General features: G+C 44.6%; 1 protein-coding gene across 1 annotated transcript in view; it reads right to left on the reverse strand.

Moving 5' to 3' along the window:
* Nucleotides 1-17,440, reverse strand: part of pias1b (protein inhibitor of activated STAT, 1b) — an 82,145-nt gene that overhangs the window by 64,015 nt on the left and 690 nt on the right. The window lies entirely within an intron of this gene.

Raw genomic sequence — 17,440 nt, forward strand, 5'->3', positions numbered from 1 at the left:
CCACATTTATGCTTCTGTCATGTCTGTGTAATCATGTTTTGTCTTAGTCATGTTTTGTTTAGTTATTGGACTCTTTAGTTTCTGGCTTTTCACTCCCTTGTCTTGTTTCTATGATTACCCATTAGTTTCACCTGTTCCACGTTTGGACTCATTGTGCACTCTTGTTTGTCACCATAGTAACCCATTAGTTTCACGTTTTTGAGTCACGCACCTGTTTTCGTTAATCATGTCTGTAGTATTTAAGTTCATTGTTTTTCAGTTTGTCTTTCTGGTGACATCCCCACATTTATGCTTCTGTCATGTCTGTGTAATCATGTTTTGTCTTAGTCATGTTTTGTTTAGTTATTGGACTCTTTAGTTTCTGGCTTTTCACTCCCTTGTCTTGTTTCCATGATTACCCATTAGTTTCACCTGTTCCACGTTTGGACTCATTGTGCACTCTTGTTTGTCACCATAGCCACCCATTAGTTTCACGTTTTTGAGTCACGCACCTGTTTTCGTTAATCATGTCTGTAGTATTTTAAGTTCATTGTTTTTCAGTTTGTCTTTCTGGTGACATCCCCACATGTATGCTCTGCACATTTCTGACTCTTTTTTCATGTCCATCGTTCACGCTGCTTTTTTTTGTCCAGGCCAAGTAAGTTTTGTTTATTATTGCCACAGTTAGTGTTTTTGGTTGTTCATAGTTTTTGGTTTCATAGTTTGTTCTCCGCCATTGTGCGCACCTTTTGTTTGCTTCCTTGTTTTGTATTTATAGTGTTTAAATAAAAATGTACCTTCATTCCCGTCTCGCCCGAGCCAACTTTCCGTTGCCTTCTAGAAAAACTAAACCCCAGGACCAAGTCTTGACGTAGTTAAAGTACCAATGATTGTCACACACACACACTAGGTGTGGCGAAATTATTCTCTGCATTTGACCCATCACCCTATATCACCCCCAGGGAGGTGAGGGGAGCAGTGGGCAGCAGCGGTGGCTGCGCCCGGGAATAATCTTTGGTAATTTAACCCCCAATTCCAACCATTGATGCTGAGTGCCAAGCACGGAGGTAATGGGTCCCATTGTTATAGTCTTTGGTATGACTCGGCCATATTTAACTTTAACTTTAATATTCCTCCTCAAAGTCACGCACGTTAATAAGAGTTACTCTCAGTTTTAAATTAACACGTTTTACTCACGAGTCACAACCGCTGCTATGAACTTACATCAACCCTGCACTTGTCGATACAGTAATCCACAGGCCAATGATAAGAAAAAAGGAAAAATGTAAACAATATATTATATATATATATATATAATATAAATCATCATATTATATAAGCAAGATGGCATCCATACGAACCTAACATGCTAATTGCATACCTGCCAACTTTTGAAATCAGAAAAACCTAGTAGCCAGGGGCCACAGGCAACGGTAGGTTCAGGCTTCGCCCCCCCGACGCAAAATGATTATTAGTATTCAGACAGGTTAAAATGTTGCTAAAACCATCACTTTTCTATCAGTCACAGTGACTTTTCAAAACAAAAATATTACAGCAAAAATCATATGGGTTGATTGACATGTTTATTCTGTAAGCTAACTTCAATAGTTTGAAATTATTTTGACAGTTAATGCCAGTTATCCTGTCAACCTTTCACAAGACTTCAATTTGTTAATTGAAAGTATAAACAGTATAAACACTTTTTACAGTAAACAAATGGTAAAACAGTACTAAACAATAACATTAAAAAAAAAAATTGGTGTCATTATTAACTTTCTGTCCAATCTTGTATAATCTACTGCCTTGTTCAATTGTAAAACATATTCTGTGCCTAAAATTCACATTTCTATCACAATTATCATACTGTAAACATGGTAAGCTAACTTCATTAAAATTAATAGTCCTGTCAATAGCATGGAATTACAATTCAAATGTAGTTTTTTTGTAAGCCTTTCAAAAGAATTCAAAATATGAAAAATTAATGAAAATTTATTTAAGCCATCAGACACTTGAAAAGTGGCACATCACATCTCTAATGTAATCATTTTAACTTTTCAACAGAAATAGCACTGCAAAAATATTAAGGACATACTTCTGTATTTTGGTAGTTATGCTGTCAACATTTAACAAGATTTCTTCAACTTGGACTTGAAAGCATAAATAGTATAAACACTTTTAACAGTATAACAGTACTAAACAATTCCAATAGATAATATTGGTGTCATTACCCTTTTGTGGCTAAAATCCAAATTTATTCTAGTCCATGCTCAATTATTGCCTCCGTAAATAAAACTTCGGCATTTATCACATCCAAAGAATCTGTTTGGGCGACTAAAAACATTGAAAGTTTTCCACTTGTATCGCTAGCAACGGCATTAGACTTGTGTTTTTTTGTCCCAACGTGGTCTTTTACATCGCTAATTCCTCCGTGTCCGATCGAAAAATCTTGTCTGCACAAGGTGCAATTCGCGTAGTTTTCACCCTTTTTGGAACGGATAATTATTCCCGGATAGGCTTTTGAATATTCTTCACGCAATGACTGCAGTTTTCTTTTCGGTTTAAGACTCGTTTGCGATTTTTCTCCGGCTGATTCCATGATCGTTCGCTCGTTTGGAAACAATGGCAACTGGTGCCTCGTGCTTGGCAGCGGTGCTATAAATAGCCTCGCGCATGGCATTCGGAATGGCTCGATAGGAAGTTACGGGAAGCAGTGTCGATTGTCATTGTTGTTACGCGATTTCGTGAATAAAACTTTAAAAAAAAAAAAAAAATTTAATTAATGAAAAACCGTATTTTTTATCACTGCAACCGTAACCCGGAATAGGTTGATGAAAACCGTACTAATTACGGGAAAACCGGAGTAGTTGTATGACCTTGCAAATATTACACTGTAGTTGACTTGTCCAAGATGTGAAAATCAGATGTTGATAAAAGACTTACCTGCTGTGAGATGTTACATTATGTTGTGGTGCATAACGGCAATAAAAAATTCTAACAAAATACATTCCTAGTGCCCACCCATTAGGACGTTTCAAAGTGTCAAATGTGATCCACTTTGAACACCGAGTATATTATTTTGAAACTAAATGCTCTGCCTGTATTTAGCACAGGGTCCAGTCTCCTAACACATTGACTGGAATGGAAACATAAAAAGTCTGCCGCCGTGGCAGCGCTGTTCCGCAACCATTACACATCCTGTGGAAATCCGGGGCAAGAGCTAAAAAAAAAACCCAACATTTTTAGCTTCTCTCTGGTGCAGTGTAATGACAGTAGAAGCAACATCTCCTGCATGCTTTTAATTGTTTGAATACACCCACAACTAGAGACAGATGTTATCTTGACGATAAATCCACTTGTTCCTCATGCTTTAGCCCAGGGTTTTTCCAACCACTGTGCCGCGTGAAATACAGTCTGGTGTGCCGTGGGAGATTATGTAATTCACCTAGCTGGGTTAAAAGTATTTTTTGCAAACCAGTAGTTATAATCCGCACATAATGTGCCATTGTTGTCTGTGCTGTTTCGAGCTCGGCAGAGTAACCGTGTAATAGATGCTTTGTAGATGTCGGGAACGACGACGATGGTTTGTCGTGATCAAAATATGCAGACGACAGCGGGAGGCAGCGTGCAGGTAAAGCAAAAATAAACAAAAGGCGAGTGCCGCTAAGAAAAGACTATGCAAAACGAAACTAAAAACTGAACTGGCTGCAAAGTAAACAAAATAAGAATGCTGGACGACAGCAAAGACTTGCAGCGTGTGGAGCAGAGACGGCGTCCACAAAGTACACCCGAACATGACATCACAATCAACAATGTCCACACAAAGAAAGATAGCGTCCGCACAACAAATAGTCTTGATTGCTAAAACAAAGCAGGTGCGGGAAATAGCGCTCAAAGGAAGACATGAAACTGCTACAGGAAAATACCAACAAAACAGAACAAAAGCCACTAAAATAGGAGCGCAAGACAAGAACTAAAACACTACGCACGGGAAAACACCAAAAAAGTCTAAATAAGTCACGGTGTGATGTGACAGGTCGTGACAGTACACCTACTTTGAGACAAAAGCTATTGTGATGCATGGTGTGTTATGGTTTGAATTCACTGCGATGCGGTGGCGACTTGTCCAGGGTGTACCCCGCCTTCCGCCCGATTGTAGCTGAGACCCCAAAAGGGACAAGCGGTAGAAGATGGATGGATGGGTTTGAATTCATATCCAACAATTGCGAAAATGACTTTTTACTGTCAATATCAACTGCTTGGTTTAATTTTTGAATGTTTTCTGCTGGTGGTGGGCCTCCAGATTTTTTCAATAAACAAATTGTGCCTTGGCTCAAAAAAAGGTTGAAAAACACTGCTTTAGCCATTAGGCACAGCTGCATGCAGTAAGTTATATCACACCCTTTTGAACAATCGCAAGAGCCCACTGTACACGAGCCAAAAACAATATTGTTTTGAGGCATACAAGGTAAAATCCCACACATCTGAGTAAACAAACCATAGAGCAGTGAACGTAACTCTGCCTAAAAAATATTTGGCAAAACATAAACAAATCATAATCCTATTAAAAGACAAACGTGGAATGCAATACCTTCCCTTGTTATACGCAGGTACATTCATTCTTAGTAATCAATACCAAGAGCACAATTCTAATGCCTGCTCAGTGGCCTTGTGGTTAGAGTGTCCGCCCTGAGATCGGTAGGTTGTGAGTTCAAATCCTGGCCGAGTCATACCAAAGACTATAAAAGTGGGACCCTGCATCAAGCAGCATCAAGGGTTGGAATTGGGGGTTAAATCACCGAAATGATTCCCGAGCGCGGCCACCGCTGCTGCTCAGTGCTCCCCTCACCTCCCAGGGGGTGGAACAAGGGGATGGGTCAAATTCAGAGGGTAATTTCACCACACCCTAGTGTGTGTGTGACTATCAGTGGTACTTTAATTTTAAATCCAAGAGAGCACAATTCGCTATCTAATGAAGAAGTCTGATGACACCAGGGGGAGCTCCACAAACCACGTTAAACCCAGATTCCGATCTAACAAAGGTCTTAACTCATTCTCTTTCTATGCCACATCAATATGGAATGCATTCCAAACAGGTGTAAAAGAAAGTGCATCTCTATCCTCCTTCAAAACCGCACTAAAAGAACATCTCCAGGCAACGTCAACCCTAAACTAACACATACCTGCCAACTTTTGAAATCAGAAAAACCTAGTAGCCAGGGGCCCCGGTAGGTCCAGGACAAAGTCCTGGTGGGGGGTTCAGGTTCGCCCCCCGACGCAAAATGATTATTAGCATTCAGACAGGTTAAAATGTTGCTAAAACCATCACTTTTCTATCAGTCACAGTGACTTTTCAAAACAAAAATATTACAGCAAAAATCATATGGGTTGATTGACATGTTTATTCTGTAAGCTAACTTCAATAGTTTGAAATTATTTTGACAGTTAATGCCAGTTATCCTGTCAACCTTTCACAAGACTTCAATTTGTTAATTGAAAGTATAAACAGTATAAACACTTTTTACAGTAAACAAATGGTAAAACAGTACTAAACAATTCCATAAAAAAAAAAAATTGGTGTCATTATTAACTTTCTGTCCAAGCTTGTATAATCTACTGCCTTGTTCAATTGTAAAAAATATTCTGTGCCTAAAATTCACATTTCTATCACAATGATCATACTGTAAACATGGTAAGCTAACTTCATTAAAATTAATAGTCCTGTCAATAGCATGGAATTACAATTCAAATGTAGTTTTTTTGTAAGCCTTTCAAAAGAATTCAAAATATGAAAAATTAATGAAAATTAATTTAAGCCATCAGACACTTGAAAAGTGGCACATCACATCTCTAATGTAATCATTTTAACTTTTCAACAGAAATAGCACTGCAAAAATATTAAGGACATACTTCTGTATTTTGGTAGTTATGCTGTCAACATTTAACAAGATTTCTTCAACTTGGACTTGAAACACTTTTAACAGTATAACAGTACTAAACAATTCCAATAGATAACATTGGTGTCATTACCTTTTTGTGGCTAAAATCCAAATGTATTCAGCCAGTGCGATTGGAATTATTGCCTCCGTAAATAAAACTTCGGCATTTATCACATCCAAAGAATCTGTTTGGGCGACGAAAAACGTTGAAAGTTTTCCACTTGTATCGCTAGCAACGGCATTAGACTTGTGTTTTTTTGTCCCAACGTGGTCTTTTACATCGCTAATTCCCCCGTGTCCGATCGAAAAATCTTGTCTGCACAAGGTGCAATTCGCGTAGTTTTCACCCTTTTTGGAACGGATAATTATTCCCGGATAGGCTTTTGAATATTCTTCACGGAATGACTGCAGTTTTCTTTTCGGTTTAAGACTCGTTTGTGATTTTTCTCCGGCTGATTCCATGATCGTTCGCTCGTTTGGAAACAATGGCAACTGGTGCCTCGTGCTTGGCAGCGGTGCTATAAATAGCCTCGCGCATGGCATTCGGAATGGCTCGATAGGAAGTTACGGGAAGCAGTGTCGATTGTCATTGTTGTTACGCGATTTCGTGAATAAAACTTAAAAAAATATATATATTTTTTAATTAATGAAAAAACTTATTTTTTATCACTGCAACCGTAACCCGGAATAGGTTGATGAAAACCGTACTAATTACGGGAAAACCGGAGTAGTTGGCAGGTATGCTAACACCCTCCCCCTTCCACATCCCACCTCCCCGGATTGTTAATAATCAAATGTAAATAATCAAATGTATGTACCTGTTCTTATGCTTTCTGAACTCACTATGTTCACTGCTCACTGTGCATATCCTACCAAGTCAGACCTACACTGTTTCAATGTCCATTTCTCTGATGAGAAACCCCCTCCAGGATTGTAAATAATTCAATGTAGGGCTGGGCGATATATCGATATACTCAATATATCGCGGGTTTGTCTCTGTACGATATAGAAAATGACTATATTGTGATATTTGAGTATATGTTCTCACACAGCTGCTTTCAGCTGCGGGCATTACACTACAGACGTTTCCCACTCTTTCTTGTCTCTCCTTCTCACAGAGACATAAAAAACAAGCGCACCTTCTTACATACGTCACGCGTGCAACGTCACACGCCCTCCCCGAGCAGAGAGGTAGCGTAACATTAGCTGCGATGCTAACGGTGCATTGCGAGTGGTAATACGAGAGAGAGAAGGTGCGAATCTGGTAACAAATGGAGGAAGAATTAATTCCCAAGAAAAAACAGCAGGGGGTCCATCGTCTGGCGGTGGTTTGGCTTCAAGCGGGAATATGTTGAACAATTATGCGGCAAAAGCCTTGCTACAAAAAGTAGCATTACTGCTAATTTGTAGCATCATTTGAAAAGTCACCCGCTAGAGAATGAGGAGTGCTTGAAACTGCATGTCGACATCTCCGTTCGGTGCCACACTAACAAAATGCCAAAACAACTATTTCCAGATCAACACCGTATGAAAAAAATAGTCAACAGAAGGAGATAACGTCCGCAGGAACCTACCACATAGCGAAGGACATACACTATTTGATTTCCTATTATGCAGCTCATTTTTATTTGACACTTATTGAAATATCTTATGTGACATGCACAAAAGTGCACTTTATTTGTTTTAAACTACTGTAGTGGCGTTCTGTACAAAAAGTGCACTTTAATTTAGTGTTGTTTTGATATGTCATCTTAGTGACATAATGCACAAAAGTGCACTAATAGCTTGTTTTAAAATGTCTCTGACAATCTTGCACTTTCTGTTTTGAAATGACATGAATGTTTGTGCCACTGCTTAATAACTGTTTAATAAATACACTTTTAGTTGTGATTTCCCTCTCTGCATGAAAGTTTAAAAGTAGCATATATTAATGCAGTATGAAGAAGAATGTTTTAGTGTACACATAGAATCATCATACTGCTGTGATTATATGCATCAAGTGTTCATTCAAGGCTAAGGCAAAATATCCACATATACAGGTAAAAGCCAATAAATTAGAATATTTTGAGAAACTTGATTTATTTCAGTAATTGCATTCAAAAGGTGTAACTTGTACATTATATTTATTCATTGCACACAGACTGATGCATTCAAATGTTTATTTCATTTAATTTTGATGATTTGAAGTGGCAACAAATGAAAATCCAAAATTCCGTGTGTCACAAAATTAGAATATTACTTAAGGCATTTTAATACAAAAAAGGGATTTTTAGAAATGTTGGCCAACTGAAAAGTATGAAAATGAAAAATATGAGCATGTACAATACTCAATACTTGGTTGGAGCTCCTTTTGCCTCAATTACTGCGTTAATGCGGCGTGGCATGGAGTCGATGAGTTTCTGGCACTGCTCAGGTGTTATGAGAGCCCAGGTTGCTCTGATAGTGGCCTTCAACTCTTCTGCGTTTTTGGGTCTGGCATTCTGCATCTTCCTTTTCACAATACCCCACCTATTTTCTATGGGGCTAAGGTCAGGGGAGTTGGCGGGCCAATTTAGAACAGAAATACCATGGTCCGTAAACCAGGCACGGGTAGATTTTGCGCTGTGTGCAGGCGCCAAGTCCTGTTGGAACTTGAAATCTCCATCTCCATAGAGCAGGTCAGCAGCAGGAAGCATGAAGTGCTCTAAAACTTGCTGGTAGACGGCTGCGTTGACCCTGGATCTCAGGAAACAGAGTGGACCGACACCAGCAGATGACATGGCACCCCAAACCATCACCCAACCATGCACATTTTGCATTTCCTTTGGAAATCGAGGTCCCAGAGTCTGGAAGAAGACAGGAGAGGCACAGGATCCACGTTGCCTGAAGTCTAGTGTAAAGTTTCCACCATCAGTGATGGTTTGGGGTGCCATGTCATCTGCTGGTGTCGGTCCACTCTGTTTCCTGAGATCCAGGGTCAACGCAGCCGTCTACCAGCAAGTTTTAGAGCACTTCATGCTTCCTGCTGCTGACCTGCTCTATGGAGATGGAGATTTCAAGTTCCAACAGGACTTGGCGCCTGCACACAGCGCAAAATCTACCCGTGCCTGGTTTACGGACCATGGTATTTCTGTTCTAAATTGGCCCGCCAACTCCCCTGACCTTAGCCCCGTAGAAAATCTGTGGGGTATTGTGAAAAGGAAGATGCAGAATGCCAGACCCAAAAACGCAGAAGAGTTGAAGGCCACTATCAGAGCAACCTGGGCTCTCATAACACCTGAGCAGTGCCAGAAACTCATCGACTCCATGCCACGCCGCATTAACGCAGTAATTGAGGCAAAAGGAGCTCCAACCAAGTATTGAGTATTGTACATGCTCATATGTTTCATTTTCATACTTTTCAGTTGGCCAACATTTCTAAAAATCCCTTTTTTGTATTAGCCTTAAGTAATATTCTAATTTTGTGACACACGGAATTTTGGATTTTCATTTGTTGCCACTTCAAATCATCAAAATTAAATGAAATAAACATTTGAATGCATCAGTCTGTGTGCAATGGATAAATATAATGTACAAGTTACACCTTTTGAATGCAATTACTGAAATAAATCAAGTTTTTCAAAATATTCTAATTTACTGGCTTTTACCTGTATATGGTGTATCGTGACATGGCCTAAAAATATCGAGATATTAATAAAAGACCATATCGCCCAGCTCTGATGATTAACTTGTGTGATGACTGTATTATGATGATAGTATATATTTGTACCATGAATTGATTAACGTGGACCCCGACTTAAACAAGTTGAAAAACGTATTCCGGTGTTACCATTTAGTGGTCAATTGTACGGAATATGTACTGAACTGTGCAATCTACTAATAAAAGTCTCAATCAATCAATCAATTGTGGTTAGAGTGCCCACCCTGAGATGGGTAGGTCGTGACTTCAAACCCCGGCCGAGTCATACCAAAGACTATATAAATGGGAGCCATTACCTCCCTGCTTGGCACTCAGCATCAAGGGTTGGAATTGGGGGTTAAATCACCAAAAATTATTCCTGGGCGCGGCACCGCTGCTGCCCACTGCTCCCCTCCCCTCCCAGGGGGTGAACAAGGGGATGGGTCAAATGCAGAGGACAAATTTCACCACACCTAGTGTGTGTGTTACAATCATTGGTACTTTAACTTTAACTTTAAAGTCTGATGACTAGCATGTTCCACCCATCCATTTTCTACCGCTTGTCCCTTTTGGGGTCGCAGGGAGTGCTGGAGCCTATCTCAGCTACATTTGGGCGGAAAGCGGGGTACACCCTGGACAAGTCGCCACCTCATCGCAGGGCCAACACAGATAGACAGACAACAGTCACACACTAGGGACCATTTAGTGTTGCCAATCAATCTATCCCCAGGTGCATGTCTTTGGAGGTGGGAGGGGCCTATCCCCAGGTGCATGTCTTTGGAGATGGGAGGGGCCTATCCCCAGGTGCATGTCTTTGGAGGTGGGAGGAAGCCGGAGTACCCGGAGGGAACCCGCGCAGTCACGGGGAGAACATGCAAACTCCACACAGAAAGATCCCGAGTATGGCGTCACATTAGTGCCAAAAATCCAAGCGCATAAAAACTGTTATCGCGCGCTGATTCTCCACTTCGTGCGCACGCGCGACACCCTTTTGCGCACGCGTGGTGCCTTTTTGCGCGCACGCGGTGCCTTTCTGCGCGCGCGCCATCTCGGTCTCTGCGCTCTCTGTGTAGTCCTGGCATCTCTCCTCGCGCTGCCTGTTTCTTTTTGGCACTTTGGGGGCGGGTATGCTTAGGCGGCCCCTCCTTTCTGATCGGCTCTGAGCATTTTTCATATAACCAATCATTCTCCAGCGTAGCAACGTTGTAGCCATCTTACCTCGGACATCTATCCTCGATCATTACATTGATGTCAATGGTACATGTACTAATTACCTTACCATAACTTGCTCGATTTTCGACCAATTTACAAACGGTTTGCCTTGTTACAAATCTTATTACATGTAGATATGACATAGGATGCTGTACCTGTTGAAATTACCTCTTTCGCTTTAAAAATAAAATGACTTAATTGTGCAACATAGTTGTGTAGGGTCAGTGTTAGTCAGTTCTCTGATTATTTTAAACTGTTTCAGAATACATTATTAAAAGGCTATTTTTAACATTTTAAAAACAAAATTCAAATATTATTTCATTAATTTTATGGCTGAATCAAAAGAAATTCCATAAATTAGAAAACAAATGTTCAAGAAGAAGTGAAATTATAAAATAATGTTATGGTTGGATGTTATTGCTGGTGGACCAGTTCTGGCTGAAAGATGTGATTATGGTGTTTGTTGTCTTATTATTTAATTTGGGTCACATTTTGTATTACCCTGTATTGTGTTTATGTGGTATGAAATAACCTTCATCAGTGTGTGACATTTTTTTTATCCACTTCTTCCTCCGTAAATCTTGATACATATTGACGATGACCCGCCCTGCTATACTTCTGATTGGCTCTGAGCATTTTTCGCCTGACCAATCAGAAAGAAGGGGCCGTCTAAGCATACCCGCCCCCAAAGTGCCAAAACGAAACATGACAAGACGGCGCGCGCACAGAAAGGCACCGTGCGCGCGCGCAAAAAGGCACCACGCGCGCGCAAAAGGGTGTCGCGCGCGCGCACGAAGTGGAGAATCAGCGCGCGATAACAGTTTTTATGCGCTCGGATTTTTGGCACTAATGTGACGCCATACCCGAGCCCGGGATTGAACTCACGACTACACAGGACCTATGATTGTGAGGCAGATGCACTAACCCCTGTTCCACCGTTCCGCCCAGTAATCAAATTCAAGAGCACAATTCTGATGCCTGCTCAGCGGCCTTGTGGTTAGAGTGTCCGCCCTGAGATCGGTAGGTCGTGAGTTCAAATCCTGGCCGAGTCATACCAAAGACTATACAAATGGGACCCAAGTTAGCATCAAGGGTTGGAATTAGGGGTTAAATTACCAAAATGATTCCTGAGCACGACCACCGCTGCTGCTCACTGCTCCCCTCACCTCACCTCCCAGGCGATAGGTCAAAAAGAGAATAATTTCACCACACTTGGTTTGGTGGCTGCAGGATTAGGTCTCTGCTTTTTGCAGATGATGTGGTCCTGATGGCTTCATCTGGCCAGGATCTTCAGCTATCGCTGGATCGGTTCGCAGCCGAGTGTGAAGCGACTGGGATGAGAATCAGCACCTCCAAGTCCGAGTCCATGGTTCTCGCCCGGAAAAGGGTGGAGTGCCATCTCCGGGTTGGGGAGGAGATCTTGCCCCAAGTGGAGGAGTTCAAGTACCTCGGAGTCTTGTTCACGAGTGAGGGAAGAGTGGATCGTGAGATCAACAGGCTGTGTCTTCAGTAATGCGGACGCTGTATCGATCCGTTGTGGTGAAGAAGGAGCTGAGCCGGAAGGCAAAGCTCTCAATTTACCGGTCGATCTACGTTCCAATCCTCACCTATGGTCATGAGCTTTGGGTTATGACCGAAAGGACAAGATCACGGGTACAAGCGGCCCAAATGAGTTTCCTCCGTCGGGTGGCGGGGCTCTCCCTTAGAGATAGGGTGAGAAGCTCTGTCATCCGGGGGGAGCTCAAAGTAAAGCCGCTGCTCCTCCACATCGAGAGGAGCCAGATGAGGTGGTTCGGGCATCTGGTCAGGATGCCACCCGAGCGCCTCCCTAGGGAGGTGTTTAGGGCACGTCCGACCGGTAGGAGGCCGCGGGGAAGACCCAGGACACGTTGGGAAGACTATGTCTCCCGGCTGGCCTGGGAACGCCTCGGGATCCCCCGGGAGGAGCTGGACGAAGTGGCTGGGGAGAGGGAAGTCTGGGCTTCCCTGCTTAGGCTGCTGCCCCCGCGACCCGACCTCGGATAAGCGGAAGAAGATGGATGGATGGAATGGACTTCTTCCTCCGTAAATCTTGATACATATTGACGATGACCCGCCCTGCTATACTTCTGATTGGCTCTGAGCATTTTTCGCCTGACCAATCAGAAAGAAGGGGCCGTCTAAGCATACCCGCCCCCAAAGTGCCAAAACGAAACATGACAGCGCACAGACCGAGACGGCGCGCGCACAGAAAGGCACCACGCGCGTGCGAAAGGGTGTCGCGCGCGCGCACGAAGTGGAGAATCAGCGCGCGATAACAGTTTTTATGCGCTCGGATTTTTGGCACTAATGTGACGCCATACCCGAGCCCGGGATTGAACTCACGACTACTCAGGACCTATGATTGTGAGGCAGATGCACTAACCCCTGTTCCACCGTTCCGCCCAGTAATCAAATCCAAGAGCACAATTGTGATGCCTGCTCAGTGGCCTTGTGGTTAGAGTGTCCACCCTGAGATCGGTAGGTCGTGAGTTCAAATCCTGGCCGAGTCATACCAAAGACTATACAAATGGGACCCAAGTTAGCATCAAGGGTTGGAATTAGGGGTTAAATTACCAAAATGATTCCTGAGCACAACCACCGCTGCTGCTCACTGCTCCCCTCACCTCACCTCCCAGGCGATAGGTCAAAAAGAGAATAATTTCACCACACTTGGTTTGGTGGCTGCAGGATTAGGTCTCTGCTTTTTGCAGATGATGTGGTCCTGATGGCTTCATCTGGCCAGGATCTTCAGCTATCGCTGGATCGGTTTGCAGCCGAGTGTGAAGCGACTGGGATGAGAATCAGCACCTCCAAGTCCGAGTCCATGGTTCTCGCCCGGAAAAGGGTGGAGTGCCATCTCCGGGTTGGGGAGGAGATCTTGCCCCAAGTGGAGGAGTTCAAGTACCTCGGAGTCTTGTTCATGATTGAGGGAAGAGTGGATGGTGAGATCGACAGGCTGTGTCTTCAGTAATGCGGACGCTGTATCGATCCGTTGTGGTGAAGAAGGAGCTGAGCCGGAAGGCAAAGCTCTCAATATACCGGTCGATCTACGTTCCCATCCTCACCTATGGTCATGAGCTTTTGGGTTATGACCGAAAGGACAAGATCACGGGTACAAGCGGCCCAAATGAGTTTCCTCCGCCGGGTGGCGGGGCTCTCCCTTAGAGATAGGGTGAGAAGCTCTGTCATCCGGGGGGAGCTCAAAGTAAAGCCGCTGCTCCTCCACATGGAGAGGAGCCAGATGAGGTGGTTCGGGCATCTGGTCAGGATGCCACCCGAGCGCCTCCCTAGGGAGGTGTTTAGGGCACGTCCGACCGGTAGGAGGCCGCGGGGAAGACCCAGGACACGTCGGGAAGACTATGTCTCCCGGCTGGCCTGGGAACGCCTCGGGGTCCCACGGGAAGAGCTGGACGAGGTGGCTGGGGAGAGGGAAGTCTGGGCTTCCCTGCTTAGGCTGCTGCCCCCGCGACCCGACCTCGGATAAGCGGAAGAAGATGGATGGATGGAATGGACTTCTTCCTCCGTAAATCTTGATACATATTGACGATGACCCGCCCTGCTATACTTCTGATTGGCTCTGAGCATTTTTCGCCTGACCAATCAGAAAGAAGGGGCCGTCTAAGCATACCCGCCCCCAAAGTGCCAAAACGAAACATGACAGCGCACAGACCGAGACGGCGCGCGCACAGAAAGGCACCACGCGCGTGCGAAAGGGTGTCGCGCGCGCGCACGAAGTGGAGAATCAGCGCGGGATAACAGTTTTTATGCGCTCGGATTTTTGGCACTAATGTGACGCCATACCCGAGCCCGGGATTGAACTCACGACTACTCAGGACCTATGATTGTGAGGCAGATGCACTAACCCCTGTTCCACCGTTCCGCCCAGTAATCAAATCCAAGAGCACAATTGTGATGCCTGCTCAGTGGCCTTGTGGTTAGAGTGTCCACCCTGAGATCGGTAGGTCGTGAGTTCAAATCCTGGCCGAGTCATACCAAAGACTATACAAATGGGACCCAAGTTAGCATCAAGGGTTGGAAATAGGGGTTAAATCACCAAAATGATTCCTGAGCACGACCACCGCTGCTGCTCACTGCTCCCCTCACCTCACCTCACCTCCCAGGCGATAGGTCAGAAAGAGAATAATTTCACCACACTTGGGTTTGGTGGCTGCAGGATTAGGTCTCTGCTTTTTGCAGATGATGTGGTCCTGATGGCTTCATCTGGCCAGGATCTTCAGCTCTCGCTGGATCGGTTCGCAGCAGAGTGTGAAGCGACTGGGATGAGAATCAGCACCTCCAAGTCCGAGTCCATGGTTCTCGCCCGGAAAAGGGTGGAGTGCCATCTCCGGGTTGGGGAGGAGATCTTGCCCCAAGTGGAGGAGTTCAAGTACCTCGGAGTCTTGTTCACGAGTGAGGGAAGAGTGGATGGTGAGATCGACAGGCTGTGTCTTCAGTAATGCGGACGCTGTATCGATCCGTTGTGGTGAAGAAGGAGCTATGAGCTCTCAATATACCGGTCGATCTACGTTCCCATCCTCACCTATGGTCATGAGCTTTGGGTTATGACCGAAAGGACAAGATCACGGGTACAAGCGGCCCAAATGAGTTTCCTCCGCCGGGTGGCAGGGCTCTCCCTTAGAGATAGGGTGAGAAGCTCTGCCATCCGGGGGGAGCTCAAAGTAAAGCCGCTGCTCCTCCACATCGAGAGGAGCCAGATGAGGTGGTTCGGGCATCTGGTCAGGATGCCACCCGAGCGCCTCCCTAGGGAGGTGTTTAGGGCACGTCCGACCGGTAGGAGGTCGCGGGGAAGACCCAGGACACGTTGGGAAGACTATGTCTCCCGGCTGGCCTGGGAACGCCTCGGGGTCCCACGGGAAGAGCTGGACGAGGTGGCTGGGGAGAGGGAAGTCTGGGCTTCCCTGCTTAGGCTGCTGCCCCCGCGACCCGACCTCGGATAAGCGGAAGAAGATGGACGGATGGATGGATAGTGTGTGTGACTATCAGTGGTACTTTAACTTTAAAACACAAATCACAGAACAGGAGTCAGGTGTGCCACAGGGTGAACTTGGTAAAAAAAACACAGGCTTATTTGGGGATGGATCAAATGTGACAATCATTGGTACTTTAACTTTAAATCCAAGAACCTCTTAATATCGCTAAAATTCGTTCCATTTTGTCCACTAGCGACGCTGAGATCATTATTCATGCGTTCGTTACGTCTCGTCTCGATTACTGTAACGTATTATTTTCGGGTCTCCCTATGTCTAGCATTAAAAGATTACAGTTGGTACAAAATGCGGCTGCTAGACTTTTGACAAGAACAAGAAAGTTTGATCATATTACGCCTATACTGGCTCACCTGCACTGGCTTCCTGTGCACTTAAGATGCGACTTTAAGGTTTTACTACTTACGTATAAAATACTACACGGTCTAGCTCCAGCCTATCTTGCCGATTGTATTGTACCATATGTACCGGCAAGAAATCTGCGTTCAAAGAACTCCGGCTTATTAGTGATTCCCAGAGCCCAAAAAAAGTCTGCGGGCTGTAGAGCGTTTTCTATTCGGGCTCCAGCACTATGGAATACCCTCCCGGTAACAGTTAGAGATGCTACCTCAGTAGAAACATCCATCCATCCATTTTCTACCGCTTATTCCCTTTGGGGTCGCGGGGGTCGCTGGAGCCTATCTCAGCTACAATCGGGCGGATGGCGGGGTACACCCTGGACAAGTCGCCACCTCATCGCAGGGCCAACACAGATAGACAGACATTCACACTCACATCCACACACTAGGGCCAATTTAGTGTTGCCAATCAACTTATCCCCAGGTGCATGTCTTTGGAAGTGGGAGGAAGCATTTAAGTCCCATCTCAAAACTCATTTGTATACTCTAGCCTTTGAATAGCCCCCCTTTTTTTTTTAGACCAGTTGATCTGCCGTTTCTTTTCTTTTCTCCTCTGCTCCCCCCTATCCCTTGTGGAAGGGGAGACACACAGATCCGGTGGCCATGGATGGGGTGCTGGCTGTCCGGGGTCGGGACCCGGGGTGGACCGCTCGCCTGTATATCGGTTGGGAACATCTCTGCGCTGCTGACCCGTCTCCGCTCGGGATGGTTTCCTGCTGACCCCACTGTGGACTGGACTCTTACTGTTATGCTGGATCCACTATGGACTGGACTCTCACAATATTATGTCAGACCCACTCGACATCCATTGCATTCGGTCTCCCTAGAGGGGGGGGCGGGGGGGTTACCCACATATGCAGTCCTCTCCAAGGTTTCTCATAGTCATTCACATCGACGTCCCACTGGGGTGAGTTTTTCCTTGCCCTTATGTGGGCTATACCGAGGATGTCGTTGTGGCTTGTGCAGCCCTTTGAGACACTTGTGATTTAGGGCTATATAAATAAACATTGATTGATTGATTGATTGATTAATGTTAAGCAGAGAGCCCAATTCGCAATCTAATGAAGAAGTCTGATGACCAGCATGTTGAATGCATGTAATAACTGCTGCAACGGCCATACTCACAAGAGCATGCAGGAACAAAAATGCCATATTTTAGACACATGTTAACCGAGGACATCCTTCTAGAAACATCAGTAAGGTGACAAGAGACGACGACAATTGGACACT

This window comes from Nerophis lumbriciformis, linkage group LG10 (assembly GCF_033978685.3).
Source record: "Nerophis lumbriciformis linkage group LG10, RoL_Nlum_v2.1, whole genome shotgun sequence".
Classification (NCBI taxonomy): Eukaryota; Metazoa; Chordata; class Actinopteri; order Syngnathiformes; family Syngnathidae; genus Nerophis; species Nerophis lumbriciformis.